The sequence below is a fragment of the Tasmannia lanceolata genome, unplaced genomic scaffold, assembly GCF_043159265.1.
Source record: "Tasmannia lanceolata isolate RefF3 unplaced genomic scaffold, GAP_Taslan_0.1 ptg000018l, whole genome shotgun sequence".
Classification (NCBI taxonomy): Eukaryota; Viridiplantae; Streptophyta; class Magnoliopsida; order Canellales; family Winteraceae; genus Tasmannia; species Tasmannia lanceolata.
In genome coordinates this window covers 62002868-62029987 of record NW_027518695.1, presented here as the reverse complement: position 1 = coordinate 62029987, position 27120 = coordinate 62002868, and the positions used below count along the sequence as shown (strand labels likewise).

Here is a 27120-nt window from a genome sequence, read left to right as displayed (position 1 = left end):
TATATATTCTTTATGACTCCGGAGTTTACTTTGCTTATCATTGTTATCCTGTTATTCCATTTTTAGTGCCAAGTGCTCATGGAATCTGTTTGGGCATTACTTGGTTTTTTTTTTGAAAATTAAATAACCTTTTCATTTAAATCCAAACCCAAACCCGGACCTCGGACCCCGGCCCGGCACGCGTTTGTTTTTACACATGCATTACTTGGTATTTTGATTTGCATTTTACTGTCACAATACAAACTTATCACGCCAGGTGGCGCATTGAGCCTCCTGTTTCTTGCTACTCTTTTTAATAATATATGCCGTTATCCCGCAAAAAGGAAAAGCTTTGAGTCTCCTGTTTTGGAATTGATTCCCATGGTTCTCATTCTTTATGCATTTTGAATAATCAGTTTCATCTATGTAGTCATTTGCTTTATGAGAATTTTCTGTTTGGACTTTGGATAATGATAAAGATAAAGTAGTATCTTGTATATGGGCGCCAAGATGTTTTACTCTTAGAATTCAGCGGATGCAATGTGCCATAACAAAGCACATGTTACATGCGAATTTTCAGTTTGGAATCCTTATGTTAAATTTTGATGGAGCATGTCCCCAGACATTTCTACTTATTTATTCTGTTCTTGTATATGGCATGCCTTGAGGGGCTCAATGTGACTCTTTCTTATTTTGGATGTCATTTGTAGAATTTTCTTTTATGGATTGATTTGCAGTTATGGTTTTATATGTAGGTCTGTTCTGGATGGTTAAGGTATAACTTCAATTAGCGTTAAGCTCCGCGCTTCATTTTAATATTCTTACCGTCCTAGTAAGGTTATTTTGGCTATTTTCATCTTAGAATCGGAGAGGACAAGTCTCAAGGTCCTTGTATTTATTCTATTTCTTGTGAACAGCATGCTTAGAGCGTTTGACTATGATTCTACTGTTTATGGAGGCCGCTTTTTCATCTATGACTTGATTATCATTTGTCATTTTCATCTAACTGTATTATGGATGGTTAAAACTTAACTGTACATTGTAGGGTTCACCTCGAACTGCATGCTTCACTTTGCATTTTATTTGCATGTGCACGGTTATTTTTATTATTTTCTTCTTTTTGTTTTTAAATTTAAAACTTTGAATTTCTGGATGCCTATAATATTCGTTCGAGTGGATAGGTTCTAATTGCTAAACCTCCCTCTTGCTGTGTGGTTATTACATGTTTGCAATGTGAGAACTTTTTTTATTTTTTTATTTTTTGAATGGTAATGTGGGAACAACTTCCTCATGTCTTAATTCTGTAATTGTTTCTTTGTTATATGGCAGGGTATACTTTTTTAGAAGTTTTAGTTTAGGTTATTTCCTGTTTTGAATTTATTGAGGTTCATGATTTTTCAATAAATACGAGTTTGGCTTCTTGTTGTGGATGTCAAAACTGTAGATCTTACTTTTATATGGTCCAATTGGAGAAGTTTTGTACAAGATTGTTATACACTTTGAATGCTTCAGTTTGGTTGTGGCTGATTTGTTTTATGATGAAGTTGCAGTGGACCCTTTTTTTTTTTTTTATGGCACAGGGTAGCCCCTGCCCCGTTTAGGAGTCCAACCTTCGTTCACTAAATATTATGACCTGTAGTTAAATTAAAGCATGAACCTGGGTATACCTTTTCTGCAAGAGCCCAGTTCAAAACTCCACTTTGACTATGTGTGTGTAATTTGTCACTTATTTCTCTACATGGACTTTAGGGTAGTGGGTATTGGTCATTTGATACAGAAGGGAAGGTGTGTATTATCTATAGTTGTGATCTTTTCTAAAATTAGTTTCCTATTTGTACTAGGGTATTTCATTAAGAAATCATTGTTGGGAAGGTGTGTATTATCTATAGCTTGTTTATTGTATTATCTTTAGGTAGAGTGTTCGTAGTCTTTTAGGTGCCCTTAACCCATAAGTAGCCCATTCATTGCAAGGGCAAGGAAAGAGTCATCTAGAGCCCTATTGGGAGACATACCTTGTCTCATGAGACAGTTCTCTTTTGAAGAGAAGCCTCATTGTTTAGAGTTTATCTCTTAGGGAGTATACCTTGGATTTAGCATTAGAGGAGTCCGCCCATAGGAGACAGGCTTTGTCTCATTTATAGAGTTCATCCTTTTAGGAGGCTTGTCTAGCCTCATTTGTGGAACACCCTCATAAGTAGAAGACTAACTTAGTCTTTTTAGTTGCCCTGGTGATGATAGGGGTACTTGGAGCTCACCTTTGTATCTAGGAGGCATGCCTTGCCTCGTTTATAGAACCCCTATTTGGAGACAAGCCTTGTCTCATTTAGAGAGTTTCCTCTTTAGGAGGCTTACCCAGCCTCATGTTAGAGTCTCCCCTTTTTCTAGAGTGAGTTTTTGACTTATTTGCCCTTGTTTTGATAGTGTTATTAGAGAGTCTTTGACTCATTTGTACTCTCTTCTTTAGTGTTGGTAGCTAGGGGTTTCTCCTTTAGAGTTGTTGTCATTTTTCTTTATTAGAGACTAGCACAGTCTTATTAGAGCTTTGCTAACTTAGGATTTTAGATTGTTTTCTTTGTTCTTGGGGCACTTGTTTACTTGTTCGTGGATTGTTACATCTTGTTTTGGGATACTAATTTGTTGGTTCGGGGTTTCCCCTTTACCCTAAGGGTTTTATCTAGGGTGTTGCATTGTGTGTTCCCTTTGGCCTTTGACCAAAAGGGTGAAAGCATTTGAAATTTTAAAATCCAGAACATTTGAAATCTTAAAATCACAAGAACATTGAAATCATTTAAAATAAAAAAAACATTAGAAATTTGAAACCCAAAAACAATTCAACATTTTAAAACCCCAAAACATTAGAAATTTAAAACAACAAAAATATTTGGAAAAAACATTAGAAGCATTTGAAAATAAAAAACATTTGAAAACATCAAAAGCCTTAAATCATTTGGAGTGTTAAATTTTAATGGTAGTTACGAGAGTTCGATTTTCGAACTACGTTGGCTTGATCCTCTTCCACGGGTACGTAGTGCAGCTTGAGATCTTTATCCCAAGTCCAGCCAAACTTTGTAAATAAATCATTTGAATTCTTTGAAAAGCACAAAAATCTTTTAAAACCTTGTTTTCAACAAGATCTTCCTCTAGAGTTAGGAGTTTGTCCTAGATAAAGAGTTTTAGAGTTAGGAGTTTGTCTTTTGATGTGTTGTGTGTTTGTGTTAGAGTTAGGAGTTTGCCGCGTCTCCGTCCGGTCAGTTGGCGATTCACATCGCCGACTGATGGCTAGGTCTAGGATGCGTTAGAGATCCCATTGTTTTCCTTAAGACACACAGCCTAGTTACACATAGGTTGTAGGAATCACCTGCATTAGCTTAGGGCTAACTTGCGTTTAGTTAGGACATATAGGGTGTCCTAAAATCCACAATCCACTGGAATTTAAATAATTGCACAAGAAGCTTTAATAACTAGTCCGGTCTTTCAGGTCGAGTCTAGGATAGAGGTCTAGATGTCTTAGACATCATAGCTTAGAATAGGTGCGAAGAACTACGTTGCTTTGATTCTCGTGGAAGCAGGGATACGTAGGCAGCTTTGGATGAATACCAGACCATCCAAAGAATCGGGCGAAATCGTTTAGAGTTTAGGATTTGTTGTGTTGCGTCTTGTGTGGTATTAAGTTATATTGCATGTTTTGTTGTGCTTTCTTATTTTCCTATGCAGACCTTATACCTTTAGCTGTAGCATGCATGTGTTTGTCCACCAGAACTTAGACATCCATTAGGTATGTCACTCATAACCTAGCTGTGATTAGGTGACACTTCTTTCGTTCATCTCGAGTGTGCTTATTATTTAATCCCCGGGACATGCATGATTAGGTAGACGTTTTCTCGGGGATATTTCGTTCCCATTTCACATGATTTTGCCCAAAATTCTTTGGAGTTAATAAAAAATGGCATAAGAGACCAAGTGCTTGCACTCGGACGAATTGGGGGTGCTCTTCGGATCTTCTCCATTCGTAACCAGGCACGAGCATATATATATATATATATATATATATATATATATATATTTCTGGTTATCTATTGCACATATGCTTTGTTTTGGGTTCCATGGCCTATCCATGGATGGCGACTCTGAGTTTGTTTTAGGTACTTCTTGGTTTGAGGATTTATCCTTGGATCAAGAGGTATCTCATTTATCACCACCCGTGCTAGGCTATGAGAGTGACACTTATTTTGAGAGTTTCTTGGTAGAGCTCTCCTTCACATGTGGAGATCTTTGAGGATTGTAGAGGATCTCATGTCCTCAGCACCCGTCCTCTCGGATCGGGGTCCACAGGTAATGAATTTTATATAAAGTTATCCTCCTTATCAGTTCTCAATTCCCTTGGCAGCCTAACTCCCAAGTTATGAATGGATCAAGAACAAAGAAGAAATGTTTTTGGGTGTTTACAGTTAAAATCTGTCTGACGGATTCCACATAACTAAGCTGGTTTTCGAATTTTTTATTTTCTCAAAATTTGAACAAGTAATCACACGCGCTCATGGTAAAGATCTCAAAGTAATATAGGTTATTTGCATACATTATAGGCTTAATTCAGTCGGTAATAGTGTTCAACTCTATCGAAAAATGTTTGTTTTCACTTGTAGGATTTGTTATTGTCAGTTCATTTTGAGTTTCCACACTTTTATAATTTAATGTAGTGAAAAGTTGGATCCTTCAGAATGCATCAATGCTCTGTTTTATATTTCCACAAGTAGTTGATTGGATTTACTTTTTCTATGTTTGAAACTTCACTTGGTCAATCATTGACTCGCACAAATCAACTTGATTTCAGATCTACTGAGTCAGTAAAACTCGTTGATCCACCCAATGCAATCAACTCGCGGGGTAAATCATTGACTGCCTGATTCAACCCACTTTTGCTTTGGGTTGACTTCTTGAGCAATGATAAGATTTTAAGCGCTACCATATCTCTCTCTAAATGGTGTCTTTCAATCACTAGTTATATTTCAATCACTAGTTATATTTTTAACCTAATTCATAAAACATACCAAGTGATTTTTCTACCTACGTAAGCCAAATTTGGGAGCTACATGAACTAAAGTAACTCAAGAGGATAGTAAATTACAGTTTTCTTGTAATGTCTATGTCATTAGAGTTTCAGACATGGGCATCTCGTAGGAGGATTTCAGATGCCATATCACGAATTAAAATAAATGAAAAAGACAAAAGATTTGGACTGTTCTATTTAATGTCCCAGAAATAGGGATAACATTCCCATTTTCATATGTTGCAGTAACCTTTCCTGAATATGGTGTATCTTACTGGACCAATATACAATATTTGAAAAACTGGAAGTTATTATTCTTTTCTGACTTTGGGTGATGATTCCATCGTCATATCTCCAAGAATTTGATAGAATTTTGTAAATTAATATGGTTCAAACATCATCTCTACTAGACACAGACTGCTTCACTTTCAATGTTGACATCTGAATAATTTCACATCATCTTGGCTTCTTTTGCAATTTTAGCTGTACAAAGGCTGGCTCAGTGACGGATCAGTGGTCGTGGTGAGGTGTCTGAAACTAAAGCAAAGGCATGCTCTTAAAATATTAAAACAGCAAATGGAAGTAATTTCAAAGCTCAGACATCGCCATTTGGTCAGCATTCTTGGACACTGCTTTGTCACTTATGAGGAATCCCCTAATGCCACTGATACCATCTTTCTTATCTTCGAATACGTTTCAAATGGGACACTGAGGAGTCATCTTACTGGTAAGGGGAATAACCATTATCCTATTGCTTTTCAGCCATTAATATCTGAAATATCATAAGATTTCAATTTTTATAATTTATTTGGCAGAACGGCGAAAGCAAGAGATGCTAAAATGGTCACAAAGATTAGCTGCTGCTACCGGAATTGCGAGAGGAGGTATTTTAAGAAATAATTTTAATATAAAGAAGGGTAAATGATGAGAAAAATGCAATGTTTATTCGAAATTATGAAAAAAGTGTAGTAATTTGTAAATTATTAAAAAAGGGTGTGAGGTGAGAGAAAAATGTATAAAGACAAAAATACCCTTAGTTTAGGTTTTTACCTTTTACACTGTTTATACTTTTGTTTTTTACTTTTCACACGGTTTTTTTTACCTTTCTCTTCTCCGACGAGAACTCTCACCGCCGGTGGAGAAATGACCGTTGTCATCGTCGTACGTCCGCGTGAATCTCGGTGACGCACCACCTACTCGCCGGAAAACATCCCTTCTCGCCGGAAATCTGCTTCGTCCACTATTCAAAGGTAATTTTTAAACATTTGATGTAGGGTTTTCTTAAATTTGGGTTTTTTTCGTGATGGGTTGGATCTCACGTATCTGAAGCTGTTTTAAGTACCTCTTTGGTAGTTTGTGAGAGGGATTTGCATGAGTATGTAGTTTTGAAGCCTTTGAAATGCTTTGCAAGGGGTTTCATTTGTATGGATTTTGAAATTTTTGGATTTTGATGGGTTTTGATATAGGGTTTATATCAAAGGGTTTCGTTGGGCTTTGATTTTGTGTTTGAAAGGGTTTCGTTGAGGGCTTAAAATGGGAATAATGAGTAGAAAAATCATAGGAGATTTAAATCCCAAGGGGCATTGCGAATCTTCCGCCATTTTTCCTTCGCTAACGATTTGGGAGTATTTTTGAGAAGCAATTGCATTTTGAATCTGTGTCCTTGTATGTTCCTTCTCTTTTGGTAAATGAACTCAACACTAGTTATCTACAAAGCACCTACATGCAAATACACAGATATGTTAAATCAATGGGTTCTGGTTTTTCTATTATTTATACCCAGTTGCTATCTGATATTCTGTAACTTGGGATGGTTTAAGGTTCTCTACAGAAGCACATACATGCAAAAAAAATTTTGCTTTTAGAGTTTCATATTGGAAATGTTATTTTTAAAATGTTAAATCATGAAAACCCAATATTTAATTGTAGGGATTTATAAGTCAATACAACTTTCCCAGACCTACTTACTTTTAGAAGCATTTACCAAAACTTTCTTGAGAGAGATGTCTTCACTTAATATCAGTTCCAAGATTAGCTTACGCTTCAAGTAAATATAAGAAAAAAAGGAATATTTTCCATCTCAAACTTATGACAACCTATGCAACAATTTAGCACTCTAGCAAATGGAAACTGAAGTAGACAAGAACCATCTCAAAGTTGTTCTATATTACCCCCTCTCAAACTTGTTCTGTATTACCCCCTTCAATTCCATTAAATGTTTAATCCATGCCATAGTTTCAAAACTCCCCCACATCATCATGGACTCACCCAAGTCAACTCTTTTTAACTTGGCTGTGTTCTTGGCCGAGTCCGCGTTTTGTCCTACAAAGTCCATCAAAGCTCCTCTGATTCTCCTGATTTATGTGGGGGAGTCAACCGATTACTCAGTCTCATCAACCAAGTACTCAGCCGCATCAACCAAGTCGACTAGGATTCACTTTCGCTGCATTTTCACCCCATCGGCATTTTGAAAAACTGATCCATACCGAGTTACAGAACAACCTGCTAATCATGGAGCAACTTTGCCTGTATTTTTTCCCTTTTAAGATTCCCTCCTGTTCTTGAATTTCTTTTTGTTGGTTAAGGTAATGCTAGCCTCGAACAAACTTGATGATTTGAAGTTCTAATTGGCATTGTGATGAATATTTGTTGTCCCTTTTGTTCTTCAACATCTATAATGAAACTTTCATGTAGTTAATGTATTTTTTTTTAAAAAGGGAAAAATACAGATACACCCCTTGTGGTTTGGCCATTTTCCACTTTTAACCCCGTGGTTTGGAAGTTAGCAATGACACCCCCTCAACTTTATGACATTTTTTAGTAGACCCCCGCTGTTGACGGTCCGTTAGTTTAACTTGACGGAATGAGTAAAACTAAACATGGTTAATATATTGAGGACAGAAATACCCTTATCACTGGTTTGAAGCCATTTGCAGAGGGATTAGGGTTACGCCATTTGCCACCGCCACCTTCGCCATCTCCGGCCACCGCCGTCACCTCCACCACAGATAATGAAACCCCACCCCATGGCTACATTAAACCCACATTTTAAGAAAGAGAACATTGATAAAAACAAAAAAAGCCCTAAAATATTAGGGTTTTTGTGGAAATCATGATATTTGGACGTGCTCATTAACGGGAAGACCACGAGGCTTCAGTGTACATATGCATAACTCGCAACTTCGTGTTGGAGGATGCTATGCCGTTAGGCCTACAATTTGCGAATGACTTTACACCCGTGAAGGTCGTAAACTTGGAGGCCCACCCTAGGGTGGAAAAGGTGTGGAAGTAAAGTTCGTAGAGTTCCATCAACCTCACGACAATGCCCTTGTACGACTACCAGGTGATACAAGGAATGGAGTTCTCATGTGCAGCAAAGGTAGGTAGTTCCCATACCTCACCTTGTAGTGGTAAGTACCATGGGCGAGTGGTTCCCATACATGTTCCCCATTGTACATACGAAGAATGGCAAGGATGGGAGAGTCTCAACCTTACAATTAGTTGAAGGCCCTATGATGGAAAGAGCAATATGGGCAAGAAGGAATGGGCGCTTGGAGTGTCCCAGTCGGTCGAAGACTCGATGGGAGGATCGAGCTCCTCATCGGAAGAATTGATGGAGGAATCGTTGAAGGAGGTGGTATGCTGAAGGAAAGAAAAGGACGTCAACGAGATTTGGTAGGGGAGGATTGTCCTGCGATGACAATTGGTCTCCCTTCATATCATTTTATAGGCCTAAACGAGGCTCAACCAAGGTTTTAAACTTCAGTTTTGAATACGGTTTCAGTTGTGAGAGAAACAGAAATGTTTCGGTTCGGAATTTTGCTGGAAATCCTGTAAAATCATGAAAACCTATGGAAATGCTGGACATGTAAGATGAGATTTAGGAAGTGCTAGAATAAGCACAAATATCTAATCTCTGCTATTACGTCATCTTGCTTCCAAGGTCCTGACGATTTACTACCAGCCTAAGCGATGGCGTTAGAGGAGTCCCCTTCGATGATCAGTGGCTCTAGTCTAGCATTTGAATACCATTTCAGCCCCCATAGTAAGGCACGGGCTTCTCTTGTTTTTCTGTCCTTGTAATCTTTGGAGTTTCGACCATCTTGGTCTTCTTCCTTTTAATGAAAGCTTCAACATTCAAAAAAAAAGAAGAATTAAGGCATGGGCTTCTACTTCATTTGCATCACATATGCCCAGTGGTACAGAAAAAGATAAGATTTTTAAAGATATTTTTTTAATGGCATGGGATTGTTTACCCATCGTAGTTACGGAAGATTACCCCAATCCTTACCTAGCCCGGGCTTCCTTTGTAGCTTCTGTCAAAATTGAATTTGATTGATCCAAGGGGTGGGGTGTACCACTTTAGCGAGGTTTTAGGTTTTCCACTCTTCTCCATGATAATCGTTGTCCGACCCCTTAGAATATCACTCACCGTGTTTGTGGCTTTGAGCTTGTTCCCTCTTTCCTATAGTATAACAATCTTGATATCTAGCAGTATTCTTCCTATTTCTCTCTCGTGCTCCTTCACTATTCAGTTGTTCCTTATTTCCAAAGTTGACATATCAAAACAAATGGGACATTCTTCCATGTGATTCAACCAGCTTCGCCGAAAGGGCCTATACTCCAATTAAGAATGACTTTCTTGATTGATCCTTGAGATACCCTAGCTATGCCAAAACTCTTGATAACGTGCATCCACAGTTGATAGGAGAATTGGTAAGTCAGCAGGAGATGATCTTAGGATTCTTCGCTTTTGTTGCATGCCACATACCTGGTGGTGTCGTTGGTAACTTCCAAACCACGAGGTTAAAAGTGGGAAATGGCCAAACCACAGGCTTCTGTCTTAACTCCACCAAAAACAAGAAATGTAACACCAAAATAAGAACTCTTTATGCTCTGTATGGTTGCCAGGTTTTTTTTGTTCCTGGGAGTTATGTGGGAGAAAAAAATACCCTGGGAGATAGTTGGGAAAAAAAAACTCGTAGAAGTATCCCGGTAAAATAAAAATCCCATGTTTGGTTATGTGGGAGAAAAAAATACCCTGGGAGATATGGTGGGAAAAAAAAAACCTTTGTTTGGTTGGTTGCACTGTTGGGTAGAAAAAAAATCTTCTCAAGCTTATTTCTGGTTCCTGAGTTTATTTTTGTTCCTGGGGTTATCTTGGGATGGGATGACATTTCAATCATTACAAAAGTGGGATTAAAAATTTCACCCCAGAAGTAATCATTACAAGAGTGGGATTAAAAAAAACCTAGTGCTAAAAGGCAACCAAACATGGGATGGGACCAAAATTTAACTTACTCTCCATAACTGACACCATAATCACTCAAAACCAACTCCATTACATAGATGGGAGTGACCCTACGGGAAAATTAACATAAAGGAAAATAACTAAATAACTGGTACAGATTCTGCACGTAACAAGGATCCTCTATTTCAGCATTTTTCAATAGGTTCATCTGGTTTCTCTTTTTGTATATAGTTAGAACCAATTTTAGTTCGAAAGGGTTTCAATAGTTTAATTTTTGGTTTGAAAGGGTTTCAATGGTTTAGGCTCGCATTTATGGTTTCAATGGTTTGCCTGGTTTCATTTAGGGTTTAAATGGTTGCATATAGGTTTTCAATGGTTTCAAGGGTTTCATTTGGGGTTTCCATGGTTTTCAATGCTTTTCAATGGTTGCATTGTTTTGAATTTGTTTGAAGGGTTTCAATTAGGGGTTTGAAAGTTAGAACCGTTATTCCATGGAAGTTACATCCATGAAACCACTTATTCTGCCAAAGTTGGAACCAGTATTCCATGGACCCTGTATCCAGTATTACTGGTTCAAACTGTGTAATTTGTGGTTCCGTACTTCCTCTATCCAGTTATTGTGGTTTGAACTTTCTAATATGTGGTTCCACTAATCATATTTGTGAACTTTCTAATATGTGGTTCCGTAGTTCCTCTATCCTAACATTGGTTTCAAGTGGTTCGAAGTCTCTAAATAGTGTGTTTGTACAAACTTTCTGAAACATGGTTTTCTTTGAAGTATCTTTAATTTCAACTTTTCAACTATCTCCTACTTAAAGTATCTTCCCCTCCAAGTTATTCTCCTGCTTTGTGCAGATAAGGACCGGAAGCGGCTCCCCTTTTACTTTGTGAACCCCACTAACTACCTAACCCAAAACCCCTATAGTCATGCAGCGCGCGAAGCAAAGAAAGAAGAATGTGAATGTAGATGCAGGGTCTTCCACCCGCAAACGGCGTGGGAAGGCTATCCGTGAGCCCTCCCCTAGTCCTCCTGCCTCTGATGAGGATATGGGCAATGAGGATGCAGATGTAGAGGTTGGGTCCCTCGGTCGTATAGAAAGGAAGGGCATACTCTGAGGTAGGAAAGTCATTTTTAAAGATGTCGAAGTTTATAATGTGAAACCCTTATTTCTGGCCTTTCGATGGGTCAATTTTCTCGAAATTCACTGTGACTCGTACCCGACTCTCGTCAAGCAATTCTATGCCAATTACAGATTCGACAGAGATTTGAAGGTCTTCCAATCCAGAGTAAACAACAAAACCATCCATATGACAGTTCAAAAGTTTTGTGAAGTTGTCTCTCTTCCCACCACAGGCGACGAAATCTACTTTTGGCCCGGAACCATGAATGACATTAGTGCCTGTATAGATGATCCGGTCGCCGCCTATGGGGAGCTTGGTTGCGAAGGCCCACCTACTGACGGGTCAACCAACGTATCCTACAATTCCCTGACCCCTATGTGCAAAGTCCTACACAAGATTCTGACGAGCAATATCACGCCTCGCGGAGGCAATGCTGACATGGTCCGGCCTTTTGAGGCTTTTATTATGCACCGACTTCTTTGCGGCACGCCCCTTCACCTTGGCTATATCCTCCTTAGGTTCATGGAGGACACGAGGACGAAGGCCTTGGCTAGTCTACCATTCGGGATGCTTCTCACGCATGTCTTCAACCATGAGAATAATGCGTTGGTACACATATCTTCTTAAATTCCTTCTCGTTGACCTATGGTCTGTTCTGTAGATTGTTAATGTATATACGGATTACTTGAACTTGCGGGACGAATGTTGGCGAACAAAAAAAAGGGGATCATGCATTTGCCTTGCTACCCATCTACCTGTGAGATTAAATTAACTTATAAGTAATGGTTTTTGTTTCTGAAGCTGCGGGCAATTCTAACATTTCTTTTTTTGATTGCAGCAAGTTATTCTTGACGAAAGATGTGAACGTCCCGATGCATGTTCCAGATTCGTAACTCGTGTAGAGAACACCCCTCTTCAAGAGATACGAAAAGTACTCATTCCAATTAACATTGATATGGTTCATTGGGTACTTCTCGTGTTGGATATGGGGCATCGTACCTTCCTTCTTTACGATTCTCTTTACAGTCACACGGATTCTAGGAAGGTGCAACCCCTTGTGAGTACTACTCTTTACTTGATTCGTATGGCAATTATTAATTAATTTTTTGTTACTGCTCTAACGTACGGAATTCTTGATTTGTAGGTCGATTACCTTATTAAATGGTTCAGAATGGTCAAAGACATTGATATAAGTGCATTCCCCATTGATGTAGTGGTCGATCGGCCCCTACAAGGTAACAGGTATGTTATGTGCAATTACTTCAGTTTACGATACCTCCGTAAATGATTAATTCTTCTTCTCGGTTTTGCTTCATGTTTTGCAGCCACGACTGTGGGCTGTTCGTTTTGAAAGAGATGGAATACATTACCCGTGACGCTAGCCTCGATTTCACCCAGAAAGATATTACGGCTATGCGAGCTTCCCTACTTTCAGAAATGTTGAATGGGGTCTATGGGAAAGTATCCCTATAAGTTGTTCACATTCTTACCTGGGAGTCATTGTTGTTGGTTGTATATGCATTAGAGTTCAATTGCTTGGCGGGTGATCCGATACTTGCTCTCCTCGTTCCTGAAGTAGGTGGCGGAAATCAACCTGCTAGGGTGAGTGGATATTTTGCACACAATTGGGAAACACCAAAATGTTCTAGTTATTCATTATGATAATTGTGCTTGTTTGCAGGTAAGGCTTGTTCCAAATCCTGGCTCTCTTCAGCGTTTGTGGCAACTTGAAGAAGTCGTGGATGAGGAATGGCTTCAACATCTGGTCCTTCAATAGCAACCTTCTGGATGATGATTGATCTATTGCCACCTGCAAGTCTCCCTTGGGAAAATCTTTTCAATGATCAGAAATCCACCCCTTCATCTCCAAGCTATTCTGCCCCTACCAAACGCAAAGAAATCACTCCTGGGGAGGAAGAAAAATCTCAGCCGTCCGGACTTCCCGGATTCTATTAAGCTTAAAACATCCTCAGGTGAGATCATTCAAGACCTGAGAGGGCTGTAGCTGTGGCTTGCTCCTTGCCTGGTGATCTGCCTCTCTGGTTGTTTGTTGCTCTCATGCTTGTTGGGGCTTCGAGCTTTGTTTTTTCGTTTTGGGCTGTTTTTGCAGGTTCTGTCCTGTGTTTGGATGTTGTTGTTTGGGCTTCTTGCCTCTTTTTGTTCCCCCCTTTTATGTAAGGGGGTTGTTTTCTTCCTTCATGTATATCTTTGGTTTCTATAAATATATCTGGTCGGGGTCCTGCCTAACCCCAGCTTACTCATAAAAAAAATTTAAAAAACAACAAAAACAAAAAAGCTTCTGAGTGACCAGGATCGGGAAAAAGCTCTTTCTACTGGGGTAAAGATGAAAAATGTAGTGGGGACCGGTAAACTGACATGTTCCACAATTCCACTCTTTTCTCCATCCGACACAAAAGATATGTGCTTTAAACATCAAGTTCTTAACATTACGAGTTCACCACCCAAATGATCATCATTAATATATAATCTGAATGATCTTGCGCCACAAATGATGTATACATGTGATCAAGCCCATTGAATTGGTAGATCCTCGTGTAGTAACGTACATGAACCCGGTCCTACACCATATATGATGTTGTACTGGACTTCCTTCGGACTTCCGATTGAACTTCGGACTTCCGAGTCGGAAATCCGAACCAATTTCCGGACTTCCGACGGAACTCCAGTAGAGTTGCCACTCTATTGGAGTTCCGTCGGAAGTCCGGAAGTTGGTTCGGAATTCCGATTGAAGGGGCGGACTTCCGAATGATGTCCAGTAGAGTTGGCAACTCTACTGGACTTCCTTCGAAAATCCGAGTATTGGATCGGAATTCCGAGTCGAAATTCCGAACCAACTTCCGGACTTCCGAATGATGTCCAGTAGAGTTCCAACCTACTGGACATCATTCGGAAATCCGAGTATTGGATCGGAATTCCGAGTCGGAAATCCGAACCTACTTCTGGACTTCCGACGGAACTCCAGTAGAGTTGCCAACCTACTGGACATAATTCGGAAATCCGAGTATGGGATTGGAATTCCGAGTCGAAAATTCGAACCTACTTCCGGACTTCCGACGGAACTCTAGTAGAGTTGCGAACCTACTGGACTTCCGTCGGAAATCCGAGTATTGGTTCGGAATTCTGAGTCGGAAATCCGAACCAACTTCCGGACTTCCGACGGGACTCCAGTAGAGTTGCCAATGTACTGGACTTCCTTCGAAAATCCGAGTACTGGATCGGAATTCCGAGTCGGAAATCCAGTCGGAATTCCGGACCAACTTCCGGACTTCCGAATGATGTCCAGTAGCTTCCCAACTCTACTGGAGTTCCATCGGAAGTCCGTATTTGGGTTCGGATTTCCGAGGCGGATTTCCGAACCAATATTCGGTTGTCCGAAGGAAGTCCAGTAGCTTCGCAACTATACCGGAGTTCAGTCGGAAGTCCGGACGTTGATTCGGCAATCCGAGTCGGAATTCCGAACCAACTTCCGGACTTCGGACGGGAAAGAAGTGATATTGCGCTTCCGCTCTCGTCATTGGGAAGTCCAACGCTAGGTTCAGACTTTCGAGTAATCGTATGTACACTTGGTTCGTCCACAGATGGAAGGATTACCTCGATTCGATGGACCTGATTATTTGAGCACACCCAATATATGTGACGGCGTATCAAATGAACGATTTAGATGATCCAAACAATGTGGGCCGACTGACTTTTCGGTAGTGAGTAAAAACCAATGATATTGCCAACACCAATGATACATTAATGATAAGTTTTACAACAGTCACGGTCAGCTGTACAACCAATGTAATACTATAAGTCTATAATAACGTTTAATTTATACAAATTCTGTGTGAGTAAATATTTATGTGCAGTATGAAGAGTCCCAAAATCAATGACACTTTGTACAAACAAACCAACAACTCCATCCCTAAGCAAAGAAAGGAGGTGCAAATGAGACACCGGACCTACAAGAAAAACATGCAACAATCAATAAAATGATGGGTTTGATAGAGAAATCATATCAAGTGAGTAATAATGGAACATACGTATTTTCTGTAGGTGCGGATGGACCGATGGGCGTCATATTTAACTGAAGATTTGCAAGGGGGGATTTTTGCACGTTCTTTTGTTGTGTCCAGGTTCCCCACATGATTTGCAGTTGTGATGTTGTCCAAATTGTAGCCCTCTTTCCATTCGTACTTTTTAGGGTCGTCCAGGCTATCTTCTTACTCGTGGTGGCAACACTACTTCTAAAACATGGGATGGCTCCGGCCATTGTGTGCGATCTAAAGTAGGGTGAATCACGTCGTCATATGTAGTCCGATAAGTTGAAGCCAAAAATCAATCCTGGCAGTACCTATATTTGTCCAGCTTGTTGACTCCCATGGCTGCTATGGCATGCCCACATGGCAATCCCATAATTTGGAACAGACCACACGTACACGTTCTCTGCTCTAAGTCCACACGATCCGTATTAGTTGACGATATCACTTCATATTCATTCCAACTACACGGCCGGGGTGTGAACTTACTGCCATACAGACATGATCTGGCTAACCATTTTTCTGCATTATGGGTCAAATGCGTTTTCCAGTCAAAAGCAGCCTTGCGGCGAAGGTGGAAGTACTCTTGTACTTTCCATCTAGTGTGATCGACTAGAGCCGCGATGGGTAACTCCCGTGCGCTCTTTAATACGTTGTTGAAGGACTCCGCTGCATTAGTTGTCAACATATTCCACCTAGACCCTTTAAAGTATACATTAGCCCACTTTTCTTTAGGAATCTCAGATATCCATTTCTCTGCTTTTGCGTTCTTCGCTTTAATACATTCTATCGTCTCCTTATAGTCTCTCTCCCTTAAAGCATATGCGGCTCTCGAAAAAAGTTTGCAAAGTATTTGGCTCTTAAAGGTCTTCAGGAAATTGGCATTGAGGTGACGAATACAATAGCTATGGTATGATCCCGGCAATGCTTCGTCTATAGCTCTAGGCAAACCCTTCATCCTATCAGAGGAAATAGTGAATTCGTTGTTATTTTTTCTTGCTGGTATCACCCTTTGGCGGAGTAAACGAAGAAACCTTAGCCAGCTCTCATACATCTCATTCTCAACCACTGCATATGCTAACGGAAATAATCCACCGTCACCATCTACTGCAGTGGCAGCTAATAAAATTCCTTTATACTTGCCTCGCAAATGTGTCCCATCAATTAGTATCAGTGGTCTAATTGTTCGACTGAAGGCGCGAATGCTAGGGCCGAATGACCAAAATAAACGACAAAATATATTATCTCCACCCGTCCATAGCTGACGACTTCGATATACACACATAATGGCGCCAGGATTGCATCTCTCCATCTCTTCAGCATATGCAGGAAGGATGCGGTAAGACGCTTCGGCATTTCCACACATTTTTTCGTGTATAAGGACCTTCGCATTGAAAGCCTTCACATAGCTTATGGTTATACCCCACTTATCCTTGATGTATGCTCTTATCAAAGTAGGCCTCACGTCTCCTGGGCAGGAAAATAACCCAAGACAGCTGCTGTGACAAGGGGATGGTCATTACCCCTCATAATACCTGAGCATGTATGCTCTGGCACAAACTTTTTTACCACAACATGATCCAAAGAAATTCTCCCACTAATTCTGAAGGGGCAACTTTTATCCTTGCATCTAACAGCATACTTTGTAGGCTTTGAATCTACTGGGACGAATACAAACTTCCGTTCAATTGCGTACTCTTTCACTTTGTTCTTAAATACTTTCAAATTCGGGAAGATTCCCCCCACCTTCATCTCCTCAAGTCCTATGCGTCCCTCATTTAATTCATCTACAACCATCTCATCTACTTCCAACCGCTCCCTTCTATATGTATTACACAACGGGTCGCCCACAACGTTCTGTAGACAACGAGGGGGCGTACAGCTTCGCACTTATCTTCCTTACCAAAGTCACCTTCGCGCACACTGTCCTCAACGAAGTCATCATCACCAAATGAATCATCACCCTTTATACTGTTACCATCCTCGCATTCAATGCCATCACTAAGATGCATATCACTATGGAAATCCCTGCTGAACTCTGCATCGTGCCTGCACAGTAGGGAGTACGTTAGAATGAATATTGTATGAGAGAAACATAGAACTGGTGAAGTAAATGTAATTAGTAATTACAAGATTACATGGCAGTGCTCATATGTTTCCATGTATTTTCCTCTGTCATATTAAAAATAGGGTCCTCATAGTCTTCGTTCAAGTCCACTGAATATCTTTTCGGATTCCGAGGAATATTGGTATCTTCTCGGTTTCTGCCCAATATTTGTATGTTCTTCGGAGCACCAACGTCATTTCAATTAGGTGTTGCTGACGCTGCACGGATGGATTTATTTATGAGGTTCAATGGCGGTTCAAGAGGACGAGAAGAAGGTTCACAAATATTTCCATATAAAATAGGATCTTCATAATGTTGAATTCGATCCCTCATATTCCTGAGCAATGACAAATTTCACATCACCTAATAGTGTAATGGAATGAGAGTTCAAAGAATGAAAATTTCCACCTTACTGAATATTTTACCTCCGGATGGGGATCGGTGCAGAACTAATTCCTCCTACTCTGTACTCTTTGGTTATGTACATGCTCATACAATTGAAGAGGCTATTCTCAAAAAGCATCATCACCATAGCTAGGTCATCGTCATTTCGAATGTCGTACAACACGATTTGATATGGATCCACGACATATCGACATTGTATAGATTGTGAGATACCGGTTGCTGTGGTATGGATTTTTTGGTGAACTAGAGACTCAAATTCTGCAAATTTTATATTCCGATTCACAATTAAAGACATCTTCGTCCCGCCAATATACTCAAATGATACTTTATCTTTCAAGTACCCATCAATGTGTAACATAAAAGAAGCCATTCTTTCTACCATTTTCGCAAACCTTATTAGGATAAGAACCAATATTAAACCCTCATAAAATTAGAATACAAAGTAATATATGAACAACCATTTACAATGATACAACCACAATTGGAACAATAAGTTACACTCTTCGAAGCACACTTTTATTCCTTCGAACCACAGCGGATCCACATTTTATACCTCGGAACAACATTTTATACCTCGGGAACCATTACGGATTCACATTCTATACCTCCAAACCACTACGGAACCACATATTATACCCCACAACCACTACGGAACCACATTTTCTACCCCGGAACCTCTAGGGAACCACATTTTATACCACGTAAGCACTACGGAACCACATTTTATACCTTGGAACCACTACGGAACCACATTTTATAACTCGGAACCACTACGGAACCACATTTTATACCCCAGAACCACTACGGAACCACATTTTATAACTCGGAACCACTACGGAACCACATTTTATACCCCAGAACCACTACGGAACCACATTTTATACCCCACAACCACTATGGAACCACATTTTATACCACGTAACCACTACGGAACCACATTTTATACCTCGGAACCACTACAGAACCACATTTTCTACCCCGGAACCACATTTTATACCCCACAACCACTATGGAACCACATTTTATACCACGTAACCTCTACGGAACCACATTTTATACCTCGGAACCACTACGGAACCACATTTTCTACCCCGGAACCACTACGGAACCACATTTTATACCCCACAACCACTATCGAACCACATTTTATACCACGTAACCTCTACGGAACCACATTTTATACCTCGGAACCACTACGGAACCACATTTTCTACCCCGGAACCACTACGGAACCACATTTTATACCACGTAACCTCTACGGAACCACATTTTATACCACGTAACCTCTACGGAACCACATTTTATACCTCGGAACCACTACGGAAACACATTTTCTACCCCGGAACCACTACGGAACCACATTTTATACCCCGGACCCACTACGGAACCACATTTTATACCTCGGAACCACTACGGAACCACATTTTATACCACATAACCACTACGGAACCACATTTTATACCTCGGAACCACTACGGAACCACATTTTCTACCCCGGAACCACTACGGAACCACATTTTATACCCCACAACCACTATGGAACCACATTTTATACCACGTAACCTCTACGGAACCATATTTTATACCTCGGAACCACTATAGAACCACATTTTCTACCCCGGAACCACTACGGAACCACATTTTCTACCCCAGAACCACTATGGAACCACATTTTATACCACGTAACCTCTATGGAACCACATTTTATACCGTGGAACCACTACGGAACCACATTTTCTACCCCGGAACCACTACGGAACCACATTTTATACCCCACAACCACTATGGAACCACATTTTATACCACGTAACCTCTACGGAACCACATTTTATACCCCACAACCACTATGGAACCACATTTTATACCACGTAACCTCTACAGAACCACATTTTATACCTCGGAACAACTACAGAACCACATTTTCTACCCCGGAACCACTACAAAACCACATTTTATACCCCACAACCACTAATGAACCACATTTTATACCACGTAACCTCTACGGAACCACATTTTATACCTCGGAACCACTACGGAACCACATTTTCTACCCCGGAACCACTACGGAACCACATTATATACCCCACAACCACTATGGAACCACATTTTATACCACGTAACCTCTACGGAACCACATTTTATACCTCGGAACCACTACGGAACCACATTTTCTACCCCGGAATCACATTTTATACCCCGGAACCACTACGGAACCACAATTTATACCCCGGAACCACTACGGAACCACATTTTATACCACATAACCACTACGGAACCACATTTTATACCTCAGAACCACTACGGAACCACATTTCCTACCCCGGAAGCACTAGGGAACCACATTTTATACCCCGGAACCACTACGGAACCACATTTTATACCCCACAACCACAATGGAACCACATTTTATACCACGTAACCACTACGGAACCACATTTTATACCTCGGAACCACTACGGAACCACATTTCCTACCCCGGAAGCACTAAGGAACCATATTTTATACCCCGTAACCACTACGGAACCACATTTTATACCCCGGAACCACTACGGAACCTGATTTTATACCCCACAACCACTATGGAACCACATTTTATATCCCACAACAACTATGGAACCACAATTTATACCTCAGAACCACTACGGAACCACATTTTCTACCCCGGAACCACTAGGGAACCACATTTTATACCCCGGAACCACATTTTATACCCCACAACCACTATGGAACCACATTTTATACCACGTAACCTCTACGGAACCACATTTTATACCTCGGAACCACTACAGAACCACTTTTTTACCCCGGAACCACTACGGAACCACATTTTATACCCCACAACCACTATGGAACCACATTTTATACCACGTAACCTCTACGGAACCACATTTTATACCTCGGAACCACTACGGAACCATATTTTCTACCCCGGAACTACTATGGAACCACATTTTATACCCCACAACCACTATGGAACCACATTTTATACCACGTAACCTCTACGGAACCACATTTTATACCTCGGAACCACTACGGAACCACATTTTATACCCCGGAACCACTACGGAACCACATTTTATACCACATAACCACTACGGAACCACATTTTATACCTCATAACCACTACGGAACCACATTTCCTACCCCGAAAGCACTAAGGAACCACATTTTATACTCCGGAACCACTACGGAACCACATTTTATACCCCACAACCACTATGGAACCACATTTTATACCACGTAACCACTATGGAACCACATTTTATACCTCGGAACCACATTTCCTACCCCGGAAGCACTAGAGAACCACATTTTATACCCCGGAACCACTACGGAACCACATTTTATACCACGTAACCTCTACGGAACCACATTTTATACCACGTAACCTCTACGGAATCACATTTTACACCTCGGAACCACTACGGAACCACATTTTCTACCCGGAACCACTACGGAACCACATTTTATACCTCGGAACCACTACGGAACCACATTTTCTACCCCGGAACCACTAGGGAACCAAATTTTTTACCCCGGAACCAGTACGTTACCACATTTTATACCCCACAACCACTATGGAACCACATTTTATACCACGTAACCTCTACGGAACCACATTTTATACCCCACAACCACTACGGAACCACATTTTATGCCTCGGAACCACATTTTATTCCCGAGATCAACTTGGGAACCACATTTTATACGCCAGACCCAGTAGGGAACCACATTTCATACCCTAGAACCACCACGGAACCACATTTTATACCTCTGAACCTAGTATAGAACAACATTTTATACTCCGGAACCACTTGGGAACCACATTTTATTCACCGGAACCAGTACGGAACCACATTTCATACCCCGGAAACACTACGAAACCATATTTTATACCCCTGAAGCACTACGGAACCACATTTTACACCTCTGAACCACTAGGTAACCACATTTTATACCCCGGAACCATTAGGTAACCACATTTTATACCCCGGAACCACTAGGGAACCACATGTTATACTCTAGAACCATTACGGAACCACATTTTATACCTCGTAACCACTAGGGAACGACATTTTATACCCTCAAACCACTAGGGAACCACATTTTCAACCCTGGAACCACTTCGGGACCACATTTTATATGCTGGAACCACTAGGGAACCACATTTCATACCCCAGAACCACTAGGGAACCACATTTTTTACCCTTGAACCTAGTACGAAACCAAATTTTATACCTCGGAACCACTTGGGAACCACATTTTATACGCCGGAACCAGTACGAAGCGACATTTTCTACCCCAGAACCAGTACGAACCAAATTGGGTAGAAACAAGTAATGGTCTTTTTCCAACAGAGAAAATGGTGGTTCTGACTTTCTTTTAAAACCCAAGAAAAGAATGACAACAATTATACAACCTACAACAACTTCGGTAATATCTCTGTTTTTTTCAACACAAAACAATTGGGCTTTTCTACTCCGGAACCCCTTTCGAACCACATTTTATACCCCGGAACCACTACATTCTACATTGTAACCAAACATGATTGTATGCATAGAGAGAGATAGAGAGAGGTCAAGATAAACATTCCAACCAAACAAAGAGTCTCATAAATAGGGTGAAAAAACCTAACCACAAAAAACATGAAAACATTAACAGAAGATGTTAAACCTAACCGAAGCTATGTTGACCACCCAAATAAGCAATGAGGATTTTTTTCCCAAACTACAATGGCGCCATTGGAGCTATATCACGTTGGCAATGGCCTTCTTTCGAAAAGTACAATGGCAATGGACCTTTATCACGTTCCAAATGGAGTTTCTTTTTCAACACTAAAATGCTACTGGAGCTTGGAAACATTGGCAATGGAGCTTGGAAACGTTGGCAATGGAGTTTTTTTCCAAAACTTCAATGGCAATGGCAAGCTTCAAAAACCTTCCATCAAGCCTTGAGGAAGAAGAAGGTGGTAGGTAAATGGCAACCTTCAAAACCCTCTCATGGAGTTTTGCACGTTACAAATGCCTTGACGAAGAAAAAACCCTCCCATGGAGTTTTCCACGTTACAGATGGGTTGAGGGAGAAGACGGTAGGTGAGAACGTATAGGGATAGGGGAAATAGTGGAGGGAAAAAAGAGGAAGAGGGGTATATTTGTCCTACATCCCATCTTCTCTCACCTCACTACACGTTTTTTCTAATTTTCAAATTACTACCCTCTATTCACAATTTCAAATAAACTTTGCATTTTTTTCATCATTTGCCCTTTTTTTTCTGTGGTCTCAATCTGTGTATCTTTTGCAGTACTTTTAGTTTGTGACTGATATTTGCAGGAGTTTGGCATCAAATGGTTTTTCAGGAACATTCTCACCTTCAATTACCAAACTAAAGTTTTTGGTTAGCTTGTAAGTTATCATCTTCGTACTGTATCATTTGTTTTGTACTCAGGATTTATTTCTGTAAAATTAATGTGTACCAAATTAAGATGCTCACCTTAATTGAGTGAACGATGTGGCATGAGGGTTAACTGACATGAATTTACGATGATTCCAGCTTTTATTACTGATTTATGCTTTATACCTTTATCTGTTAGGAATGAGTGTTATATAGATTGAAAAAATGTTCTTCCTAACTGTTTCGTTTCTTTTTTATTGGTATCTGACATGAATTTACGGTGATTTCCACTCGTACTACAGATTTATGCTCTATATCTTAACTGTTACGAATGAGAATGTTGTATAGATTGAAAAAGTTCTTCCAAATATGTTAGTCCTTTTTATTGGTCTGTGTGATGAAATTAAAGAAAGCTACTCATATAATAACATTTAACAACTAACCAGCAGTCGGAACTTGGAATGCCTTTTGCATTGTTGTACCTTTTATATTTAAAACTTAAACTTAATCAATGTTCACTTAATATGCTAGCATTATTTGGCTTTCTTATTGTTTGGTTTGTATTTTCAGCATGATATCCTTCACATTTGGAAAGTTATGTTGGTTGTGGTTATGCGCTTTTCTTGGATTGTATTTGTATCTACTGGAGTCATTGCTTCCCTTATCTGTGGGATGCTTTGACAGTGCTATGACTGACATATGTCAACCTGCTTGTAGCATTTTTTTAGAAAAATAAAATTTCAAGACCATGAATTATGTGGTTAATGGATATTTTTATGGGTTTATTTGAATGAAATTCATGCATGAATTCATCTGCATCACTCTATGAGTCAGTCATGTATGTATGGCATAATATGGCAAGGTTTTAAAGAACAAGAGCACAGAAAAACAGAGCATGCTGCTAAAAACATACATTTCTTTTCTTTATCAAAGTAGAACATGTAATTGTCCATGTCCATTGAAGTTCAAGAAACTGATATTGATAGCAAATAAAAGCATTGCAAAGCAGAAAAAAAAGACTAAAAAAGATTGACACTAGATCTTCTATTGTCCGAAATCAAGTTCCCAAGCATACATATTCAACTTCAAAACATTACAACCCAAAAATAGTGAAGAAGTGGTCACAATCTCAAATAAACTCCACAAAAACACCAATAGGTAACCTAGATACAATCTGAATGTTACAAGGAATATAAGATACCCATATGCGGCCACAATCCATTCAATGATTGGAACATTATGAGATAAAAGAAGGGAACAAACCTAGTCAAGAGAAAGGGATTCTGTCACCTTGTATTTTAAAGATGTTGCAGAGGTGCTGTTTCTATGGCAAGAGAAAGCAAATAGGGAGTCGAAAGGAAGAAATTCTCCCGCATAATGTTTTTTCTTGTAAAGAAATTTGTTTGTTTTCCATCAGCTGTAGCTAGGGAGTCATTAATTGGTGAGAGTGAGTTTCCTGAAACTTTATTTTACAAAAGAGGTTATATACTAGGGGATATCTGCAATGCGATGGTTCCTGGATGGAGAATTTGTTCAATGGGGTGAGGACAAGAGAGAGAGGGAGGGAGGGAGATTTTCGTCTCACCTCACACCCTTTTTTTAAACAGTATAAAAGGTAAAAACCTAAACTAAGGGTAATTTTGTCTGTATACATTTTTTCTCTCACCTCACACCTTTTTTTTATAATTTACAAATTACTACCCTTTTTTCAGAATTTCCAATAAACATTGCATTTTTTTCATCATTTGCCCTATAAAGAATATTTTGTTGGATGAAATCTCACAGCCAAAATTAGTGATTATAAGCTTCCAAGACCATTTATCAATAAGATCACTAAGGTCAGCTCCACTTAGAGTGAATAGTTCAGTTTTTATTTTTTGTTAATATGAAGTATCCACATTTACTTAATACACCCCTAATTTAATTGATCTTTTTTTTTTGTTTGAACCAAAAGGTCTCAATTTCAGCTAATTTTCATCTTTAATAATGTAGGTCGGTTCTGAAAGCCCTTTCAATGGAGCAGAACTTGGCGATCTGAACAGGTAAGCAACCACCTTTTTTGATATAATAGCTAGAGCATGTCTTATATAAAATCCAAATCAAAATTAGGTGTAGTTTGATCATCGTCAGCCCAAAAAGCGTTTATATTTCTTACATGTGGGAGTGTATATAGTGATGACCACCAAGCATGTTACGGTGAATTCAGTACGAATTGGTTTTTACTTTCTTTAACTGCAGTACTTGACATGGTGATAAAGAAGATGTTTATCAGCTGGGAGTTATTCTACTAGAAATTATTACAGGAAATCCCATCACATCTCTCACAGAATTGGATGTCTTGAAACTTAAGGTAAACAACCCATTCTTCCATTTTACTATTAATGCATTTAGAGAGAGAAATTGAAATGCTTTTTTTAAACTATTTCTAAGCTATTAATCAGCTATTTCTAAAACATATTTCTAGTTTTTTAAAAACATGGAAATCTCTTCAGAAAATATCCAAGTGTTTGGATTATTCAAAAAAAAAAAAAAAACTCCTTTAGTAACTGGAGAAAGAAGGTTTTGGTAGTATGTTAACGAAATGAATTCCTTGTATTAGGAAATTTTGAACCCATGATTGCGAGTTGGGACACGCCATTAGACATCAAGATTGAATCATGAATAGATTTTTAGTTCATAATAGTATGTTGAAATTTTAGTAATTTTTTAAAAAGTTTATGTATGTTTTTTTGTGGTTCACAGCTAAGAGAGGCCTAGCAGAAGGCCCGAAAAAACTGAGGGGGGAAACTGATCCTTCCATTAGAGGTACTTTTGCCTATGAGTCCTTAAAAACTGCAATTGAGATCACCATAAACTGTCTATCTGAAGATATTGGTCAGCGTCCATCGATAGAAGATGTTCTCTGGAACTTGCAGTATTCAGCTCAAGTTCAAGATGGATGGGCGAACAGCGAGAACCTCGCTACACATTCATAGAGATTAATGTATCCTTCATTTTGTATTTATTTTTATCACTTGGTGGTATTTCAAAAATTCGGATCATGGTACTTGTTTGTTTATTTCTAACCATCCTATTCTCCTATGGTTCTTTCTATTTTTTATGACAGTGATTGATAATGAAGGGAGGAAATGTTAAATGAGCAGGGGGGATAAGATGTCTTATAAAACGAGAAAATCCCGAAATAATCTTGAGATTTAAGAAATATCAAGATATTTTCATTTTTACAATTCATTGTGAAAATAACATGATAATTTAATGATATTTTTTATTTTATACTTTTTTCTTAAATTATACATTTTTATTTAGCCTACTGATGATATTTGTTAGAAAATTAATCAACCTTAAGCGGAAATAGATCGTTACCTCTGCCATGATGATCAAATTGAAGGTGCAGATGATGCACATTTTCTGAACGTTGAATACTCTCCTTGAAGAACTTAGTTTTGATGTGGCCTTTAGATCTATCCAAAGCCTTATGCTTAAATCAATGTGAATCCCAAGTAGGGCAACCACGAAACAGGGGGGTGGGAATTGGTTGGCTATTAAAATTTTAAGCTCTTTAAACTTTGATCTTTAATCCTAACCCTTTTGCTTATTAATCTTTAGTTGAGTGGTTAGCCAAGTAGAATGAAAATATAAACACGATAAGCATAACTAAGAGAAGAAAAGAAGATAAGGGAAAGAGAAATGTACACCAATAATTTATAGTAGTTCGGCCTTCAAACCATGGCATACTCCACTCTTCTCAAGTTTTGCTCCTTGAGGAAATCTACT

At 39.4% G+C, this 27120-nt stretch overlaps 1 long non-coding RNA gene and 1 pseudogene across 1 annotated transcript in view; one reads left to right on the top strand and one right to left on the bottom strand.

The window, feature by feature from the left end:
* LOC143849402 (putative LRR receptor-like serine/threonine-protein kinase At1g14390) overlaps positions 1–26419 on the top strand; it is a 30434-nt pseudogene extending 4015 nt beyond the window's left edge.
* Positions 1–27120, bottom strand: part of LOC143849576 (uncharacterized) — a 79939-nt gene that overhangs the window by 7139 nt on the left and 45680 nt on the right. The window lies entirely within an intron of this gene.